This window comes from Cyanistes caeruleus, chromosome Z (genome assembly GCF_971803275.1).
Source record: "Cyanistes caeruleus chromosome Z, bCyaCae1.hap1.1, whole genome shotgun sequence".
Taxonomy (NCBI): domain Eukaryota; kingdom Metazoa; phylum Chordata; class Aves; order Passeriformes; family Paridae; genus Cyanistes; species Cyanistes caeruleus.
This window is the reverse complement of record NC_141732.1, coordinates 28,760,848-28,782,073: the sequence shown is the minus strand read 5'-3', so window position 1 is coordinate 28,782,073 and position 21,226 is coordinate 28,760,848. Positions and strand designations below refer to the sequence as shown.

General features: G+C 38.3%; 2 protein-coding genes across 9 annotated transcripts in view; one reads left to right on the top strand and one right to left on the bottom strand.

Annotated features, from left to right (window-relative positions):
* Positions 1–15,361, top strand: part of LOC111941255 (uncharacterized) — a 37,726-nt gene extending 22,365 nt beyond the window's left edge. For 7 of the 8 annotated variants that reach the window (XR_015281049.1, XR_015281060.1, XR_015281046.1 and 4 more), the window contains 3 exons: positions 1,116–1,250; positions 13,507–13,632; positions 13,773–15,361. The gene's annotated coding sequence lies outside the window, so the exon portion shown is untranslated. Of the gene's footprint in view, positions 1–1,115; positions 1,251–8,387; positions 10,675–13,506; positions 13,633–13,772 lie in introns of those variants that run through there. The other variant, XR_015281047.1, reaches the window with a different exon arrangement.
* The window catches only part of SHOC1 (shortage in chiasmata 1), a 94,934-nt gene that overhangs the window by 71,349 nt on the left and 2,359 nt on the right, over positions 1–21,226 (bottom strand). The window lies entirely within an intron of this gene.

The following is a 21,226-nucleotide window of genomic DNA, read 5'->3' as shown; positions in this document are numbered from 1 at the left end:
ACAGTTTCTCTGCATTAAGTGTATATAGCAACAGGTCTTGACATGAGAAATATCATAGGAAACTCTGTGATCATCTGTGGAACTTGAGCACACTGGAAAATCTGCTGTTAGAATCAAAGATATTTTATATACCTATGTCTGCAGAATCCCAGGTTTCTGTCCAGTACACCTGTATGTACAGTATTAGAAAATTATTCTGTGCTTCTTGCATACACCAGTATAATGTAGTTTTCATCAACACCTCTTTTCTCAGAAAGTCAGTGATATGAGTTGATACATGAACATTTGTGATGAACAGCTTTTAGAGTTTCTATGTGAAGAATCTCAGTCTGAACCAGTTTGAATCTGAGAACAATTTGAACCAGTTTGTCCCATCTGAGGGGACATGCTCTATTTACAACTCCAAGAAACACCAGTTTGTGACAAACTGCTGTTGATCACAGCTAAGTGCTTTGAGGGCTAGTCAGCAGAGAAAGACCACCTCAGTCTCAGTATCAATCTTGGTGCAACTGCAAGGTCAGAGGACCTCAGTGAGCGAACAAAAAGCCCTTATCTTTTCTGTTTGAACTTTCAGTTCATTACCAGAAGTTAACATGGGTGACAAGAACGTCAGTCCCCAAGCCCCTAACACCCAGACATCTGTATTCCTCAGAATGGGAAGGGAAGTACACAATGCTGGCTATCTCATAAACCAAATGCCAGCTCTATGCTGACCTACTTTGTCTCCAACTGCAGATGATCTCTCACTCTCAGAGGACATGGGAGAATCACACAAAAAATACTAGCTAGAGCATTTTTGTAAGCACATAGTGATTAAAACAGTAGAGAGAAAAGATAATTTTTCTTGATGTCTAACTTTAAAAGGCTGTACCCTGTTTTTCAGTGTAGCTTTTGTCTCCTACTTGAATAGCAGTATATTTTAAAGCTATATTTCACAGCAAATAGAGCTTTAGTGAAACATGCTGTGCTTCAGATTAAAATGAAGTGCGAGAGAATTTTTCCAGAAATAGTATTGTTGAACTATTGTGAATAGAAGGACCCTTAACTAGAGCAGACAAAAACAGAAATTACCCCAAAATACTAACATTTTGTATTAATTCCCTTTTAATTTTTAGGTTATATCAACTACTTGAACTTTCTGCTATATCAGAAGGGAAGTAAAATACAATATATTAAGTTGAAACCAGGATATCGAAGAAGACAGATGACTCTGGGTCATACTCCAGCATTAATTTCTGATGTTTCCTTGGGTAAGTCATACAGAATGATTAATCCCAACCAGCTCTTGTTGCAGTAATGCCTAATTAAAACTAATTATGTAAATTATTCCTGAAAAGGGGGATTATTCACATGTATTTGAGCTGTATGCTCCTCTCTCTATTTACTACAGAAGAAAACCATGGGCTCATTTGGATGTTTAGCTTGTGCCTTCTTCAGATATAGGTAACATGAATCTAGGTATTAGTTTTCTTTAAGTTCTAGTTTAGACTTTATTATTTCTAAACTCGTATGTTTAAAACACAGTTATTCTTCTTTTTATCTTGTCTTCTACAGCTAAGTGTTTAGCTTTTTGGAGATGAAACTGTCCCTCAATAAGTGCATGCAGTACCACACAAAATAGAATTCCGTGGGAATTAAGCACTACTGTAAGATAAACAGTATTAGCAACCCCTTCTCTGACTCTTGTAATGTGTTATATTTGCTTTGTGGTCAGTAGTCCAGGGGTTACAGTACAGTCTAAGCTTTTGCTTCAATCAGAAGTGAGTTTATTTGCTGGTGAAGGTGACTAAAAGTAAACAATCAGAAAGAAAGGCTCAAACTAAAAAAAAAGTTAGAACAGCACTTTTTCTTTTTTTTATTTTATTTAATCCCTTGAGTTGGAAATAATGTAGCACTCACAGAGACAGTAGCTCTCAACTGGCTCCTGGCTCTGATGAAGGTTTCACCTTGTAGAGTGATTATTTGACAGAATAGGTAGATTCCAGCACCTCTTTAGATCCAGGGTAGGAACCTGATTAGGAATGATTTGAGATTTGCAGATCTCTTCCTGAAGTACTTACTGTTTTGAATGTCGCAGAGGAGGGAGAATAACTTCCTGCTCTGTCTGCTATCAACTCTGAGATCAGCAGGGCCTTACTCAACACTAGCTGTGGGGAAAAAAACATGTAGCTGCAATAACGTGTCCATATAAAGGACATATATATATGCTCTGGCATAAACACAAGACATCTTTTGGGAACATATCTGCCCTCAGAACAGTCACTGGAGTTCCATCAGCTAGCAACCTCACCTCTGGTCTGCAGCTACTGGAGCCCTGTTTTAGGACAGTGGCAGGATAGATGAATGCAGTGCACTCTTTAGAGCCTTCAGTGGGGATGCATATTTCTTGGGGAAGAGAGACACTTCGTGAAAATTAAACTTTCTTTAATATTTATATCCCCAGTTTGTTGCCTGCAGAACACCTGTACAGATATTTACACCTGCTTTTGCAGTGGGGCCCACACAGAGAAACGTGTGAGGTGAGCACAGTTTTGTGTGCCACAGCAGCAGATACACACATCTGGCACCACCAATGCCCAGCTGTCCAGACAGCAAGGAGATGCATCTCAAGTTTGAATTATTATCCTTGTCACTTCTTCCTGTGTAGGGTATGACATTAGGATCTTTAGAACAAGGGCTGCCTTTTCATTCTTTGTCAGTGTGCCATCAATCACTGTGGCATCCCTATCCATGCCTGGAGTTTCTATACATTATCCACAATGTAAATAGTAACTAAGAATAGTAAGCGACATCTGTGTGCCAGAAGCTGAGTTTTTAAGGGTGTTCATATCTGTAGTTCATGAAGAACTGTGGAATCCTCCCTTTTTAAATAGCACTTTATAAATTTCAAATCATATACTTTTCAAAATTTTACCCATTAAAAAAAATATTTTGCAGTTCTAGCTATGAATGATAGCAACCATTCTTATCCTGAGTTGATTTGTAGATAAAAGTCAGAATCATGAACAGTTTGGGGTAAGCTCTGGGGTAAGGATTAATGACACAATGCACTGTATGGTCAGCTGATGCCACTGTGATAGCAATGATCCTTGAACCCTGCAGCAGCCCATGACATAAACTGGTGTAAGCCATGGATGACCAAGACACCTCCAGTCCCTCAGCTGCAGCCCTTAGGTACTCCCCTGTCAGAGGTGTTGCATCCCAGGTTTGTTTATATGTTAGATGAAGTGGAAACCCAGCATCCACAAACTCACAGTGACAAGAGTCTGCATTGATCCAGTCTCTGTTTGACTGTGAGCCAGCCCTGGTGCAGATCAGGCAGACATAAATGTAATCAGGTAAGGAAAAAGAACTGAAGGATCCCAAGCTTAAATTTATTCCGAGGACATAGACCTGGCAGTGAGCTTAGGACTTAGAGGTGGTATAGGTCCTGCCCCAGTCCTTGTGGCAGCAAAAAAATAAAGATACCATTGCTAAGATTGTTCATATGAAAACACATAATTGTGTAAATTTTTAAATTTTTTTTTTTTAAATATTTTGATAGAATCATGTAATGGCTGGAAGGAGGAAGTCATATTGCAAAGTCTCAACAGTATTTGTAACATGAGGAGCAGGGAAATATGGGCTACTTTTTCTTAAGTGTTAGTTTCAAAAGCAGCTTTTTGTGTAAAATCAACAGCAATAATGAATTAGCTGAATAGCTCCATCTCATAATGGATGTTGCTATGGAAATTATGAAAATATGCTTGTTCTTTAGAATTACAAGGAGTCCCAGGAACTTTAAGGTCCCTTCCAACCCAAGTAATTCTGTCATTCTGTGACACACAGGATAATAGCAAAAAACAAAATACATTATAACCACTCTTCTTAAGTGCTTCCATGACACTAGATAAAATCGTGTAGGCCTGTTTATAGTTCTTACCCCAAAGTCAGTCTGCTGTCATTTACTTGTTCTCTAACACTTTACATGGTCACTTCAAGAAAAGGCCCTTAAACAATCAGGATGATAGTGTGAAGCTCCACTTACAGCTCGGGCTCTGGGAGTTCTTCAACAAGTTTTGCATTATTTACCCAATTGTTTCCATGGGAACCTCTAACTCTGCTGCTAGTAGTTGAGAAAGGAAAGATTCAGAAAGTTCAGCAAAGCCAGTACAAAAGAGTGGCTGCAAGCTTTTTATGTGGCCTAGATGAGACAGAACAAAGGGAGCTTTAGTAGGAGAGAGAATGGAAGAAATGGTAGTCTCTTAAAAATAAATCTGTATACCTCAAGAAACAAGTCCATCAGTCCATAAAGGGCAAAATTCAGGTGAAAGTATATAGCACACTTTTAATAGCTCCAGGCATTGTTGAAACTGCCACATTAAGGGCAAAATTTACTTGACTGGGTAAATTGCAAGCAACACACAAACCACATGTGAAAGTAAGAAGCAGCAATGCTTCCTTAATTTTCTCCAGAGCATAAAGGAACTGGACCTGGCCACACTCCTGGTTTTGCCTTGCAATATAGTGTATTTCTTGGGCTCTTAAGCACCAAGGATGTATTATATGCATTATACTAGCTTCTGCTCCTTAATTGCCACACTAGGAGTATATTTTTTGTCCAGTGGAAATGAAGGGCAAAGCTTCCTGAAGCTCTGTTTGCTGGCAAGGCATTCAGTCCTACCAAAATTGTTATCAAATGAAGGAATGTTGCCTCTGAAGTACCAAAACAAATATATCATGACTTGTCAACAGACAAGGACAAATGTCACTTTAAATGTATTTTATTAAGAGAAATACATATATAAGTGAAAAAAGAGATCCACAGTTTGATTCCTTCTATCAAACTAAAAAAAGGAAATTTACTTTTTCTCAAAGGCAGTTTGTTAGATTTATAGAGTTTATTTGTTTATTTGTACAGTACACAGTTGTAGCCTAGAATTTTATGAAGCATTAATTATAATAAGAAAATTTGAAACCACTGTTTTTATGCTGAGTATGTTCTTGTAACATTCCTGGATTAATCCTACTAGGATTAAAGGAAACTGTGGTAATTTTTCAGCACAATCGTGACCATTTTCTAGCAGAAACTAGTTGCTATGTTCTGGGGAATGATTTGATTTTTGTCTTCCTGGAAGTTCTCAGCTTGGACAAGCTCAAAAACTATTCCATCTACTGTGTCTTTTGAAGCAACACTTTCAAAAGGAATATATTTGGCAAAGGCAGTTGGATACTTCTGTTAGCACATGGAGTGATGACCATTTCATGCTGGTATTTTTGATGATGGCTTGGCATGTCAGTGTTGTTTTGCCATGAAATTAAGGGAAGACATTGCTGTTCTACCCTAATCTACTGCTGATAAAATGGGAGGATGAAAATAGGAATGCAGAAGCTCAGGATTTGGTGATTTATTCCTATGTTTGGTGGCTGGGCTTTGTTGCTACAAAGGCAGTAAAACATCTGTGAGGAGAGTGAAATTACTACCTTATACTCCAAGCTGAATGACTGTGCTAGTGCTCCTACTGCTCAGCACCAAGTAGCTTTACAAGTCCATCACCAGGGCAAAGGCAATCACAGAAGACAGGTTTACACTGAATGAAAGACTACTGACAGAAGACTTTGCACATATACTACAAACTTGCTTTCAAAGTGATTTACAGTAAAGCTTGTGCAGAATGCTGCTGTTGAGTGCAGCTGCCATGGAAAAGGATGATGGTGTTAGTTCTGGAGGGGGATATCTGGACTGTTAAGTGAAATTTAACCAGCTGCTGATCTCTGTCATCCCTGGCTGACATGAAGAAAAGTAATTTAGTCTGAAGTCAATGAATCTCATTTACACCTAGGTGAAGTAGATTAATATTTTCGAGAATATTTTCTCTGCATTGTTCAAAAAACTGTAAACAAAAATATAACCTTAATTATATCACTTTAAGAAGTTCATTGAACTTTGCATTTCAATTATCCTTTCACCAAAATGTGGTAACTATATCTACTTGCCTCCCTGAACACTTGTGAGAATAAATTATTGTTCCTAAACAGCTTGCAGGCTGAAAAGGGATGAAAAGGGGAACAGTTAATATTAACATTTAGGAAAAGAAGAGCAGGAGGAAAAGGTCACTGGTAAAATCTATGTATACTGTTTCCTCACCCAATATAGCATTCACTTGAGAACAGAAGAGGCCAGGCACATGACAACAATACTGAGACACTTCTGGCAGGATTTGCAGTGCAGGCCAGTACTGCAGCAGTATCTGTTCATGGGTCTTCTCATCATATATGGAAAATGCACACGAGAGCGGGGGTTGATGTACAAGTGAAGGAACAGAAGGCTATTCATTTGTTACCTGTTGCTTAACATGGGCTCGGGCAGTAGTCTTCCCAGGCCTTCTTGAACACACCCTAGTACCTGGGAACACTTTCATACAGCACAGTTACGAAATACTGTGGCTGATGTAATTCTGATAAGAAGCTGTAGCAATATTTATAAACTGCTGAGCTCCATAGATAGCAATACACTTGGTAACAGGAAATGGGGCATGGTTGCTTCACCTGTCCAATTAGTGAAGCAAGTCTCTGCATGTTCACACTCTTATACAATATGAACTGCATAGAAAGACCCTATTGGCACTTGGGCTCATCAAAATGCCGTGGAGATTCTATACTACCTGTACTGCTGTGAAAATAATTACAGCAATGAAATGAAAATGAAAATGAAAAATTAAATGAAAATGAAATGAAAAATGAAAATGAAATGAAAATGCTTGACTGCTGGTATGAATGGTATACATTATTCTCAAGCTGGGATTGCTTTTTGCATCCATTCAGAAAGGTTTTCATTTTCTAAAATGCCTGTCAAAATAAGGAGCTCTATGAATGCTGGGCCTCTGCCTACAATCAAAACCAAATAAAGCAAAATAAATGTAAAATAACTGAGAGAAATTAAAATCTTAGTCACAGCATCTTGTGTCAAAGTTTTGCTCATGTCCCTCAGCAAAAAGCTGTAATTTACTTTTTCCAAAGCACTGAGTTAAACTGTTTACAAATAGCATTTTCCCAGATCCCTCCCCACTCTGTGAGATCCAAGGAATTTAATCTGATTGGAATCAAAATCAATGGTCTCACTGACTGTAAACTTCAGATCGATGTGGTCAGGTTTTGTTTAATCACTACCAAATTTCACACCATTTGAATTAATGTGATCTGACAATGATTCAAATTAGCTTTTTTCCTAAGAGTTAAGATTTCAAAACATGTTTCATAAATACAATAGTCTTACTTTTAAGAAGTTTTGTCAGTAATCTATTGTGTATATAGAAGGGGAAGGCAATGGAGGGTTAGCACTAGAATATCGCTGACCATCTGCTGGGGGCCACTTAGCACACAGTGGAAGAGTGAGACTGGGCAAAAACTTGGTAAGTTTCTAAAATCTTTAAAGGTATGACTCCACAGACACAGAGACCACATAATTCTAGGGTTCATGGTTAATTTTTGTAATGGGGAAAGCTTCTGTGAGGTGAAAGCAAGTGTGATCTTGGTGATGGAAAACCACTTCCCTGACAACATGAATAGAAACAAAACCCTACTCCTCTCTGAACTGGCTACAAATAAGTACAGCATTTTAGTCCTCTCTGTTGTGCATAAAGTAGGTTTTTCTAGATCTTATACACCTAAAAATACAGAATAAAAAATTTTTCAAGATATGTAAGTGGATGTAAGTTGGAAGAAAAAATTAGAAAAACATGTTGAACCTTGGGAAAGGAGGAAGAAGTTTCTTTTCTGCCCTGTGTATTGCTGACGGCATGGTTGGCACTGCATGCATTGTAATTGCAGCTATTAGGGATACACAAGTGTTGCTGCAGATACTCTCAGTAAAGTCCTTAGCTAGTAATGACTTCTAGTGTTGCCCTTCATTACATATCAGCAGAAATATATTATTCTGTGGACCAAACATTACTGCACACTGCTGTGCCAGCTGGTCACTAATTCACTTCAATGAGAAACCAAACTTGCAAAACATGAGACAGGGTGTCTCTCTTTGCTAAGCTGCACATACGGTGCTTATTGCAAGCTAGAAACACACATGGGCTTTGACGGTGTGCCACAAATCCACACAGCACATAGGTATGTTTCCGAACGCTTTCACCACCTATTTTTCTGTGCTATATTGTTAGAACATATTCTGGTGACTGTCAAGTTTTATGAAGTCCTGTACATCTCTGACTTGATCCCCTTTTTTTGTTGCTGACCCAGGCTCAACAAAAAAAATTCTTTTTCATTTGGTTCGTTTGTGGGTTTTTTAATAATAATCTCAGGTTTTTGTTTTTCTTTACCACAATATAATTTCATTCTCTTTTTTCTGTTATGGGGTTCCTCTTCACAGATATGTGAGATTTTTTTCCCCTTTATAGCAGATTTAAAGCAAAAGTGATAACAGTCAAGAAAAACTGCTGTATCTATCCAGGAGAGAATTTTTTTTCATGCAATCACTTCAGAAGACAGATCTCTGAGCCACAGATGTCCTTAGAAACCCTGACTTTCAGGAGATGAAGGCTGGGATGGTGAAGAAGCTGGAACAACCTGTATGTGCTGAGAAGGGTCTAAGCAGATCTTTAGCATGCAGAAACATGCCAGAAGGCTTTCTGGACTTCAGCTAGCTCTCCAGGACTAAGTACTTGAGAGGTACTTAGGAGTTTACAGCTATGATCTTCTTTTTGCCTGGCCTACATCTGTGGTAGACAATCTCAAACCTGTTTTTTAAGTATGACTTACCATGTGCTTAATTTTACTGTCATTTGTATCACTAAGGCTGGAGTGCCTTAAGTAGCTCTCTTTAGAAGTCAAGGGCCTGAAAAGGCATCTCAAATAGGAAGTAAGAGAGATGAAGTGGGATTGAAATGCAGAAATTACTTATAAAACAAAGTTTAGGCAATGTAGGCTTCTGATCATTGAACAGATAGACAACACAAAGCAACTGTACTGCTGGAAATTTTAGCATCAAGCTATAGTGAGTAGTGAGAGCACAAGAGTCTATATGCTGTGTCAGTAAATATATATGTAAGATTCTAAAAGTGACCATTGGAACAAGGGAAGTGCTTGGACAGCAGGTCACTGAGAAGAGGAAGGTTTTGAGGTTCTCTAGCCTCTGAAGATCAAGAGAGCTCTTTGAACACCTGGCTCCTCATTCCTATATGCCTGTTCCAGGCATTTACATCAAACACAGCAAACAAATCATGCCAAGTCTCTTACAGATTTGTGGAGTACTCACTCTCATGTTTTAAAGTAGGCATCACCTTCCCTCTTACTTCAAGCTAATTTCAGCCCATTTCCCAGGAACAGATCTCCTTCAGCTGTATAACAAGAGTATTCTTCTGAAGGGAGAGAAAGAGGGGCAAATTCAGAGCAGATGTCCACCACAGATGTGGGGCAGCACAGCCAGGGCGCAGGGTGGAGGAATGAGGTTCAGAAAAAAGAGAATTACAGATTCACAGATTCAATTCAGTGAAGTGCATAGCACACAAAAATGAGAAAAGTATTCAGAGAGCATTTACTTTGCTCAGGGACATCCGGATATTAAGTGTATTGGAGCCAAACATTGAATCCATAGACAGTATTTTATCTATGGCGCAGCAAAAGATATGTGGCATTTGCAATATCAATGTCACCTCTCATGTAACCTTTCTGCTTTGGAGATGTTCTTATGGAGCCCTTTCCCACCGAATATGAGCCCAGTTCTTGGGTGGAAAGGGTTTTTAACAGATTTCTTTTGTGGTTCCAAAGAGGATACAATGTGTCTCTAAATCTCTGCATAATAGACAGGTCTGGTGCTTTAGAACACTGGGAAAGCTGGCTGTTAGAACAGATTCCCATTCAGAAAAGGGTGGATTAGAAAAATAAGAGAAGTGCAGCAAGCTTTGGAACTAAAGGGGGAAAGTGTTTGAGATATGAATATCAGAAAATAACTGTAGTATTTAGATTCTAAACAAAGAAAAAATATACTAGAATAAAATTATTCTTCATGTTAGTATCTTGAAAAACAAGCCTCAATTCATCAGAGCCAGCAGACAGGAACCACTCTAATGTTACCAACTTTCTTAGAAAGTAAAACAAAGAGATTCTCTTCCAATGAAAACATTTTACAAAACACTTCAGTAACAAGAATCTGAAAGCTTAAGGCGGTTGTAACAAATGTTTAGTATTCCCCATGTCCTGAAGCCATTTTTTTGCTGTTTACAAAGCTCTGTAAAGTTGGTGAGGATCATTTCACTGTTCTACAAAAGCATCCACTGAAACTGACTTTACTTTTAAGTTGGTAACAAACAGAAAATCTCAGTAATGTGCCTAATGAAAAGGGACAAAGAGGTTACTTTCTTAGGAAGAGCATAATTTAAAATTAAGCCCTAATTTAGCAGCATCTGAGAAAGTGATCTAATATCTTAAATAGAAAAATAATTTTGTAATTTTTGAATCATTTATATTTCTGGGTACATGGAAACTACTTGCATTCTTATTTGCCAAAATTATCACAGCAAAATTGATTCAGCTGCTGCGCTTAAATATGTGCTTAATGCTTTGGCATTTATATTTGTTACATTGCTCTAGAGGGACTATGAATTAGATTTCTATACATGAAATGAACATCTCTATACTCCACGGTATTAAAATTAAATGTCTTAGCTGTAACCTTAATTCCCCTTATTTATTGCCCCATGTTTATTGCCTTTGTAGTATCATGGCTAAAATCTGACATGAAGCTGCTTGAGGAACAGTCTGGTCTCTGTAGTACCACAGAGTATGCCATACTTAGAGCAGAAGTGAAATTAAATTATAATAAAAATCTATAATATTTTGCATGTAAGTAGCTATGATTTTATCATAGTAAACATTTTAAAATTGCATTAATTGGAATTTGTAGCATTGGGAATGATTTTCCTAGCCCTCAGAAATGTGGGTAAAAATTACAAGCAGTATATGTAAGAATGCTGGTATTCACTCTATCAAAGGAAATAACCTGCTAGCAAAAATTCAATTTCTTAAGTATAGGTAAAGTATAAAAAGATAAATGTAAATTAATTCAGCATGATTAGATGTGAAACACCATATATTTCAGATACCACAGTGTTATTCAGGAGAGTAAAAAATGGTTTTGTTCTGTTTCAGTCTTTGAATAAGGGGGTGCATTGAGGTTTCTTTAAAACTTCAGAGCATGTCTAGGATAAATAATGAAAATTGCAATAATTTCTTTGTCATGCAGCATGGACTTTAATATCTGGAATTTGGTCTTTTTAATGTTGGGCCAGGCTTTAGGCTGGTATAGGTGAATATAGTTCCACTGCAGTCAGGGTTAAATACTAAGAAAACAAAAAAGGCATTATGCATTATGAAGAGCGTTGCCAGCAGGTTGAGGGAGTTGATCCTGACCCTCTACTCTGTCCTGGAATGCTGTGTACAGTTCTAGGCTCCTCAGTAAAAGAGAGACATGGAACTGTTGGAGCAGGTCCAGCAGAGGACTATGAAAGTGATTAAGGGACTGAAGTATCTCTCTTATGAGGAAAGGCTGAGGGAATTTGGTGCGTTCAGCCTCAAGAAGAAGTGACTGGGATGGATGTCATCAAGTATTTGAAGGGAGGGTGTCAAGGACATGCATCCAGGTCCTTCTTGGTGGTGCCAAGCAATAGGACAAGGGACAGTGGGAATAAATGAGGAATATGAGGAAGGACTTCTTTACTGTCTGGGTGACCATGCACTGCAACACGTTGCCCAGAGAGATTGTGGAGTCTCCCCCACTGGACATATTCAAGAACCATCTGGACACAATCCTATGCCATGTGCTTTGTATGACCCTGCTTGAGCAGGGAGCTTGGAACAAATGACCCGCTGTGGTCCCTTTCCAACATGACACATTCTGTGATTGTGTGAACTGTCAGTGCATTGCATCAGTATGGAGTCAGCTTTGGGACACCAATTATGACAGCTGCTGACATACTGCTTACTCTTTTGCTTTAGCAATACTTTGTCATGGGCTACATATTTAATGCATAATAGCACGTATGAACATATATTACCAACCTATCCACCCTTTAACCCAAGTGCTGATACGTCCTTTCAATAAGAGGATATTTACAAATGTGATAAAACATAGTGAAGTAATTTATTTTGCATTTCCCAGAATAAGATAAATGCTGTGGAAGTATTCACAAACATAATTTAACATTCCTTAATTAATTGGCTTTGTCTGTCACATTTTTTTCTTGATATTTAACTGTCTCCATACAAGGCAGAATACCTGTAGGCAAAGGTACAGAAGAATATTTGGGAGTACTTTTGCTGGAGCCTGAACACTAACACAGCTACAACCTTTAAGTACCTAAGTGTAGACTTGTACCACTGTGCCAAACTCTGCCTGTACAACTCTGGTGGTCTGTGCTCTCACCCCTTTAAGTTTCTCTAAAGATTGTCATAGAGGTTGCATTCAGACCCCGTGAATATGCCTGCTCCCCATGAAAGGTCTGACACCTGCTCCTTGTTCCCTAGTGATGGAGAGAAGCACTGCAATCAATACATCCCAATTTCTTTGGCCACACAGCCCTCTAACCAAAGAGTAATTTGCTGCGTAAATGTCTGAATCAGCCAGAGGAGGTTTTCTTTTAGCCATTGGAAAAGCTGATTACTCCATGCCGAGCATAGCTGTATTGCCCAATGGGAGTTTGTTTATCAGCCCCACTCTCACAAGTAGGTAACTGTGGAAAGATTCAATGGTGAGTAAGTTCCTGCTGGAAATAGTCCGGAGTTTCTTTTAAAGCCACACCTGTTCATGTGATACAAGCCTCTTAGGTGAGCTGCCTGTTCTCTCATGGCATTGAGAAACAGAATGTCACAGCCCAATGAAAAGTAAGGTAAGGCCATACTGAGCACACAATCATATATGCAAGCAAGGAAATAGCTTTAGACTGCAGAGAAATATTGCCCATTTAACCATATCTAATGTTTGTGCTCTCTCTCACACACAAAACATTTGGTGCCTGAGTAGTATTTCTATTTGCTTGAGAGGGAAAAAGAATGAAAGGGCAAAGGAAAGGTTAGTAGGAGGGAATGCATAAAATGTTTGTGTTTCAACTGTGATGAAGTCAGCTGAAGACAAAATGCCTACTGGTTTTCACAAGTGCCATGATTGTGACACACAGAAACAGAATATAGCCTTTCCATATTCAAACTTACTACAATTATATGCCTGAAAAGAACCTTTAACTGTAATAAAAATCAGAACAAGTCACTAAGAAATGGATGAGAAGATAAAATCTTGTAATAGTCCTTTGGAGTCCTTGGAGGATGTAGTAATTTGTAGACTCTTGCTTCCTACTTATCAAAATCAACTGTCACACCTTACACTGACACCATGGGTTTGGAATACATGATGCAATGCAACAATGGCTCATGATGACAAGCATGCAAAATTAACCTGTTCCCTGCATTACAGCTGATACACCCAGTTATGACTCACTGGTAAAGGACTGAACTTTTTGTCCTTAGGCAAAGGGCACAGCAGCTGTCTCCCTGACACAGTGCCAATGTTTTCATGACATATCCAACTGCACTCAAGATAAGATTTATCCAAGAGCAGTTTCTTCGTACCACAGGGATTTTTGGCACAGACAGGTAAGTAGAAGGCTTGCATACAAGCAAGACAGATAGATCAAAAACCCTGTGGCTTTCACTTTCGCACTCTGGGCTGAGGTCTCAAATTTAAATGAAATTGGAGGAAATTAATCAATCATTTGTGTGTTCACTTTTGTCAGTATCTGAAACAGATCCTGAACAAGGTGAAATTTTGGTGAATCCTGCAGCTGTTCCCACTGTTTCATCCTTGATGTCCAGATTACCATCACTAACCTTAACACAACAACAACCAGCTGCTTATACTTCTGTTCCTGGGAAGACTCTGTTCTTACAAATGTAAGCAAGGCTGATGACAGCCACTGGTCGTTGCTAAGACCAGTTGATTCCAGAAGCAGATGAGTCAATGTTCCATATCAGGGACATCCTTTAGATTCTACCATTTATCTACACCAAATCATGTTAATTCCTATCTGTATATCTTTATGTAAAAGTCACTCTCTGGGTCAACATGAAAACCAAACTGAAGAGAACTTCTGAGTAGAACACAAGTCACTACCTGAGAAGACCATGATGCTAAAAGCTCTAGAAACTCCCCACATCTCCTACTATTGACCAGAACCCAGCATGAAGCCAGCTCACACAACACCTAACAACTTAGTATTTACAACAAACTAAAACAGGTTCTGCTTATAGAAAGGAAAATGTACATAGAATTTGTTAATTCACTGTTTAAAAAATAGAGTTATTTTTTCAGATCTGACTCCATTGTAAAAAATCAAAGTTCAGCCTTCTCTCTCACCTGTTGTGCACCTAATTATATGAATATTCCTCTGCAAAGAAATTTAGAAGAACATTTAACCCTACTGCTTTTGTAATGGGCTTAAATAGTAACTGAAACTTGGTAATTTCCTCAGCAGGTTTCCCCACATTTTAAGGAATAACTCTGTCAAGGATAATCTAACAACACAACTAAGGGTAAAGGATGATATTTCCTTTGCAAAGAACAGGAAAATGCTATGGAAATACTGAATGTTTTTAGAAACAGAAACTCAGATAGCATCATTTATATTGGTTATCTAGAGAGAAACTGAAAACTCAGGCTTCAAATTGTGCCTGTCTAGACTCAATGTATATTAGTCTTCTGAGCCACTTAACAGCTGCTTCACTGTGAAAGTGGTAATTAAATAACCACAGCAGAAATACAAATGACCAACAACACAGCGAGCTTGGCAGATCAGACATCTCAGGTCACCCTGATTGCTTCTAACTGGATGCACGTCCCTGTGCAAAGCCAAAGTCCGTAACTGCTGTGGAAAATGAGCATAGGTTAGAATACATAATCCCTGTGAGCTGGGTAAGGAAGATCTGAGACACCAAATTGCAAATATTCTGCATGAAGGACCCCCACTGTTTCTGCTAGTCTCAGCTCACCACACCCTGTGCACCTCCTAGATGTGCAGGAGTAGCTACTGAAATCGTGACCCATCAGCCCAGTTCAGCACACAATTGTGAAAATGGCTCTACTACTGCAAGTCCTGAGCTAAACAGTTCTTTTGTTCTGGAAAAAACATCTCTCTGTTTGAAATAGCAGGTCTGGACTATACTATAAATATATAACACAATTTGGAAAAGTAGAGCTTGTCAGGTACAGGGGCCTGTTATTTCAACTCCTCAAAAAAAAATGCAAGTACAGCTTTTGCAGGATGTATACCTGTATTAGATGTGGTAAATAAAAGGTGTTCCCAAAAAAGAGTTGGGAAAACTTGCTCAATGTGGTTGTGAAATATATTTGCACAGTGGCTTTTATTATGTTCCTGTGACCTCTATTATTTACCTTAGATTCACAAAATAAAGGAACTGGGACATCAGAAAGCATTGTGGTAAGATGGAGGAGCAGCAGTAACAGCTAAATGAGCAGCTCTGGAATCATTCATATCTGATTGAAATATTGTGTTAGCAACTATTTAGAAACAACTGTTTCTAAACCACTTCAGGAATAGCGTTTGAAATAGCTTTTTAAAACAGTATTCTTAGAATGACAGACAAATATTCCTCTTGACAGCTCCAGCTGTGTATTTTTGTCTTTAGGTTACACTGTCCCCAGGTTCTTTCAACAGCACCCAGACAGAAACTGAACAAGTCAATATGTCCCTTTCAAACAGTGCTATGAATCTGTTAATCTTTGTGGTTAGAACCAAGTACACGGCTAGAACAGATGTCTCAGTGCATTCTGGCTACTTAAATATAACCATTCTGTCCATCTTCAGTCTGCACCTCCACTCATATTGTGGGAAACTGCATGCAAATACTCACAGATATCAGAAAGCAGATCCCAGCACTCCATAAATGAGCACAGAGTGATTCTGGATGCTTGACAGTTCTGTTGCGGTTGGGAAAGATTCAAATACAACTCATATCTTCGCAGCCGTTTCGGAAAGAGGCATTCCTTAGGGATGCCTCTGATGAAGCTAATGGTGTATGCTGCAATACCAGCCCTTGAGACATGAGAAGGAAACCCTGTGAGATATCTTGGACTACATTCAATCACAAGTTATATTGTCGTCAGTGTGTTAAGGTGGACTTCAGAAACTGCCGGACACTCAGCTTCAAGGCGGGGCTGAGCCTGATTTCTAAAACAAATATCTTTCTAACTTACCTTACTTTCTAACTTATCTTACTCCCTCCACCCTCTAAGCTTTGATAAGTAATGACCAAAAGCTCTTTATAATTTTGCTCACCTATCTGGCCAAGGCAGTTTTGCTTCCAGGCAGTCATGGTTTGTAGCAGAGAGAAAGGACTGTGAGCTTTCCAGCTGCTCCTGATGTGCTTTGACTGAGCTTGGGAACCACCTCCTACTCTAGCCACCATCTTTGTACCATGGTGCCAGTCCTGGGGCCCAGGAGTTTCTTAAGGACTAATCTCAGTATCCATAGATCCATTTAAATTTATTAGTTGTGTCTAAATGTATTCTTGGAGCATCAAATACTTGTTCTTGGAAGCAACAAATACTACCTTTAGATATAGTGTCCCATTCAGTAAGGAAACATCACTATTTAGCTCACTTCTGTGGCTAGATTCTGTTCCCTGGATTTCAGCCTTTTCAGCTTTTATTCTTGGCTTACAAAAACACTCATGTTTTTGATCCCCAAGAGGGCTCTCTGACCACAATTTCTGTCCTGTTGCTCGCTGACCAAATTCTTTCCCTCAGCTCAAGCCCTTGATGTGTGTCTTCCGTTCCTAAATTCCTGAACAACCTGAATCCACTAAGACTTGGAAACCTGCTCTTGGCTATCCTTGCTTGGGTTAACAAGAATGCAGCTGTGTTGCAGAAAAAGGACTGAGAGATGCAAAGAACCCAAGCAGGGTCTAGCAGGTAGAAAAAGAAACTTGATTGCATGTTTCTAATGGTAGTATACCCTTAACTTGCAGTCAGCATTTATAATTTCCAAGAAGGTTCACATTGATGAAACTCTCCTGTAGAATAAATGCTTACTCTTCTGAAAATCATGAAATACGCAGCTATCTAATCAATTTGCAATTTTGCTTGATTTTTCCCTTATCTTTATAAAACTGAGATATCCATAGAAGTTACTGGCCATTATGAGGTGATGTCAATGGCCAGCTGAGTTCCATGATTAAAACAATAAATTTTAGTCCAACTGGAAAACCCATGCATAGTGTGTATCCAACTGGACAATTAACAGTTAGTATTTTTTAAGATACTTGTGAAAAAATCTGACTTCATTCTCAAAACTATTAATGAGAAATGTAAATTTAAAACATTACCTAAATAGATAAAGACGTAAATATAAGTGACCTTCTTCTTCCCTCTCAATGTTTGTACTCAATATTAAGGACATGCTATATTAACTACATCCTAACATGTTTCTTGGTTAAAAATAACAATTATATTTTGATATATATTCTGCTCATCATGTGAAATTCTGTGTAAATGTCAGATGAAGAATTATTTGCTCAGCTGTTGGGAAAATACAAGGCTTATGCTGCAAAACCAATACAACCACACAGTGCATATTCTGCAGGATCATGTTAAACGCTAACCAAGAAGAGGTGCAAAATAATGAAGTTACTTCCATTTTTGGGACGTAACACGTTTATTTATCAGTCAGCTACAACTTTGGGGTTTACAACCACCAGAAGAAACCCCAGGACATAAGAACACATTTGCAAAGGGAGGGAACATTGAATAATAATTTCATATTTCATAATTTTATTCCAAGAAAATAATTTAATATTATGTAAAATTCAGTATAAAAGCAAGAGCTTTTCTAAACTCAGCTCAGCTGGTGCAGATATCCCATGTGCAGCCAGTGCCATAATAAAGAATGCCTGCTTCTTAATGCTACATTGGTATTAAGGAGCTTTATTTACCTGATTTTTTTGGTAATAATACCTGCAACAGATTTTGTTCTTAAAAGAAACCTGTTTGCTTAATATTCCTTAGAGATATGACTTTTAAAACACCAGAACAGAGAGATTATTTTTGAAGCAAAACTAGCCCCAAAAGTGAGAGGACTTAGAGCTTTAAAAAAAGCCCAAACAACTCTGAGTTTATACATACATACATATATATACACACATATATATACATATATACACACATATATATACACACATATATACATATACATACACATGCACATATGGGAAACAAGGCTGATGAAGGGTCTGGAACACAAGTCCTGAGGGATTGGGGATGCTTAGCCTGGAAATAAAGGAGGCTCAGGGGAGATGTGATCACTCTCTACAACTTCCTGAGAGGGGCATGTAGCCAGGTGGGGATCAGCCTCTTCTCCCAAGTAACCAGTGACAGGATGAGAGCTGTGGCAGGGTGGGTTTAGGACATTAGGAACAAGTTCTTCACAGAAAGAGTGGTTGGGCATTGGAATGAGCTGCCCAGGGAGCTGGTGGAGTCACTGTCCCTGGAGGTGTTCAAGGAAACACTGGACATGGCACTCACTGCCATTGTCTAGTTGACAAGATGGTGTTGGTCATAAGCTGGACTCAACAATCTCAAAGGTCTTTTCCAACCTAACTGATTCTGTGATTCTGTGAAATATATTTTTTTCCTTTTGTACTTCAGATATGAAAAATATCATAACTATCACACTTTTTCAATCAGATGTTCTCACCCCTGATCACCACCCTTGTTTTCTCAAAACACCATACAGTGAGAGATTTCTGCCATCCTCCTTGGCCTGTGGCTCCACAATAATCAAAATACTGTGGCCAGATGGTTTTGTTTTCCAGGAGGTAAGGATAGCATGATACTCCCCAGAAGGAGCATATAATTTGTTTATAGGACATTTTTTAAAAAGTAAAAATACACTGGTGTGTAGATATGACAATTTTGTGAGTCTGTATATTGAAAAATAATGTCTTTTAATCTCAGAGGGATAATCCTTGTTTTGAAAATTTAAAAATAAAAATGGAGACATGACGAGGAAAAGAAATAAAAAGGGAGAAGAACAAAATCGAAAAAATTACTTAACACTTATAATAAAGCCCCATTCATGTTTTTGCTCATTGAAAATTGTAAATTAAAAGGAGAAATGGAGTACGTAACAGGGGACAAGCCTCTTTCTGAAGATCAAAGTACTGAGGCTTTACTCCTTTCAGATTTATACTTTGAGGTTTCACTGCACCTGTAGCTTTTCAACCCTTGGGCATAAGAGCTCTGGTCTCTAATTTTTCTGGTGTTCAATTTTTTTAGACACAGTACCAGACAAGACAAAGACTGTGTTATGGCTAGCCTAGAACTCTGTTTGTTAAACCTCACAAGCCACTTCACATATGCGGATCAGATAGCTTGTTACTGCCAAAGAAAGCAGATACTGGCAGAACTGTCTCTTTTTGGTCTCTTTCTCTTGCCCCTACTAGATAGGCTTTTATATCTACAAATGCTTTAGGATTTAAATAAAGCTGTGAACTCACTTAGGCATGGAGGCTAAGTAGGGAGCAATCGCATAGATTTCTATATCAAATCCAACCGATAACTGCATATTTTTTTCATAATCTAAACATTTAAACAAGAGGAAGATGCAAGGCAGAGTATATAATAACAAACATGCAGAGCTGTAATACACACATTTCTTTGATTTAATAAAAAAAAAGGAATAAAAGTGGATTTTTAATAAAAAGACAGACATCTCAGAGTTTAAATTACTAAAACCAAGTTTCAAAGACACATAATCCTTACCATTGCATATGCCCTTTATAATAAAGTATTTTACAAAGCAGTTTCAGAGTGCAGATGCATTAATGGATCTAATAATTAAGCAAAGAGAAAGCTTCCATTGTCTGCCCCCTTGTTTTTATATTTTCATAAGAAAAATGACAGATAAGCTAGAGAAAGCAAATTTGTCCTTGCCTTCTATTTGCCCAGAACCTCAGTGATATCATTCTAAAGAGAAACAATAGTAAAGTGAACTGGAGAATATATACTTGGAAACAGTAATACAAATTCTGAAATAGCATTTCAGTGGATTTTAAATACAATTTTAACTGTAATCTGGGTGAAAAACTGTCTTGCCATCTGAGGATGGAGGCTTAGATGAATTTTCTCTTTCCAAAGCTTATGTAAGCAATGGTTTTCAACAGAAACTCATGGTTGAGAAGAAAACTGGGAGGTCTGTATAGGGTTAAAACCTCTCATAGATATACCAGTAGGAGAAACTTCAGTGGTTTTGGTTTCCACAGCCTTCTCAGCATTAATATCAGTATAATTACAGGTTAATCCACTATTGTTCAATTGTTAACTAATTATATTTATCCCATTTTATCAGTTCAGAATTACACGAGTGTTTCTATTGCATCATTTTTGTTGTTGGAACAAGTCTTATATCTAGGCCAACTAGGACCTTTATGACAGAGATTCCTATTAAATTAATCTTTTTCTGTCTGCAAAAAACTACACTCTAACGGTGTTAAAATTAATCAATATTTTGGCAAAATGATGAATGAACCAAGAACAGCAGCTTTATAGCACATGGAAGGGCTAGTTTTGTTTTTAATTTAAACATAGTACACATTTGCATTAAGTCCCAAGCACCTGATTAAAACACCAGGGTGTACCATGCCCCAAGGCATAATGAGGCACCTTTGAGGAGGCAGATTTGCCCTACTTGAAGAACACTGCTCTCTGTGAATTGTTGCACTACACACTTACAGAGAGGAACCAAGTGTACGTCCCCTACTACTGAACTGTCACAACTCCAGGCAGCCCCATTCTTCAGGCAACCTTTAATACTTGCTCCCCCATTGATCTTACTATACCTGCTGAAAGAATCCATATGGCAGCAAATTTGAGTAGAGAAGTTGCTCAGGCTGAAGGATTTACCATACCTGATTCTTCTCCATTACAATCCTGAAAGTATATTGAAGATTCTGGTTTTAAACCGTACATCGACTTGAACATTTAGTGCTGCAGCTTTTTACCTTAAACACGTCATGAGAGAGTTCTTTCTCCCCATACAATCACAGGGCAGAATCACATCCTAGAGAGGATGGCAGACAGGTGAATCCTTTTCTAGACAAAGTTATTTCTACTATCTTGTTTTTTTCCCGTGGAACATTGCTTGAGGACTGCTCATTCATCAGTATGGCTGGCTGA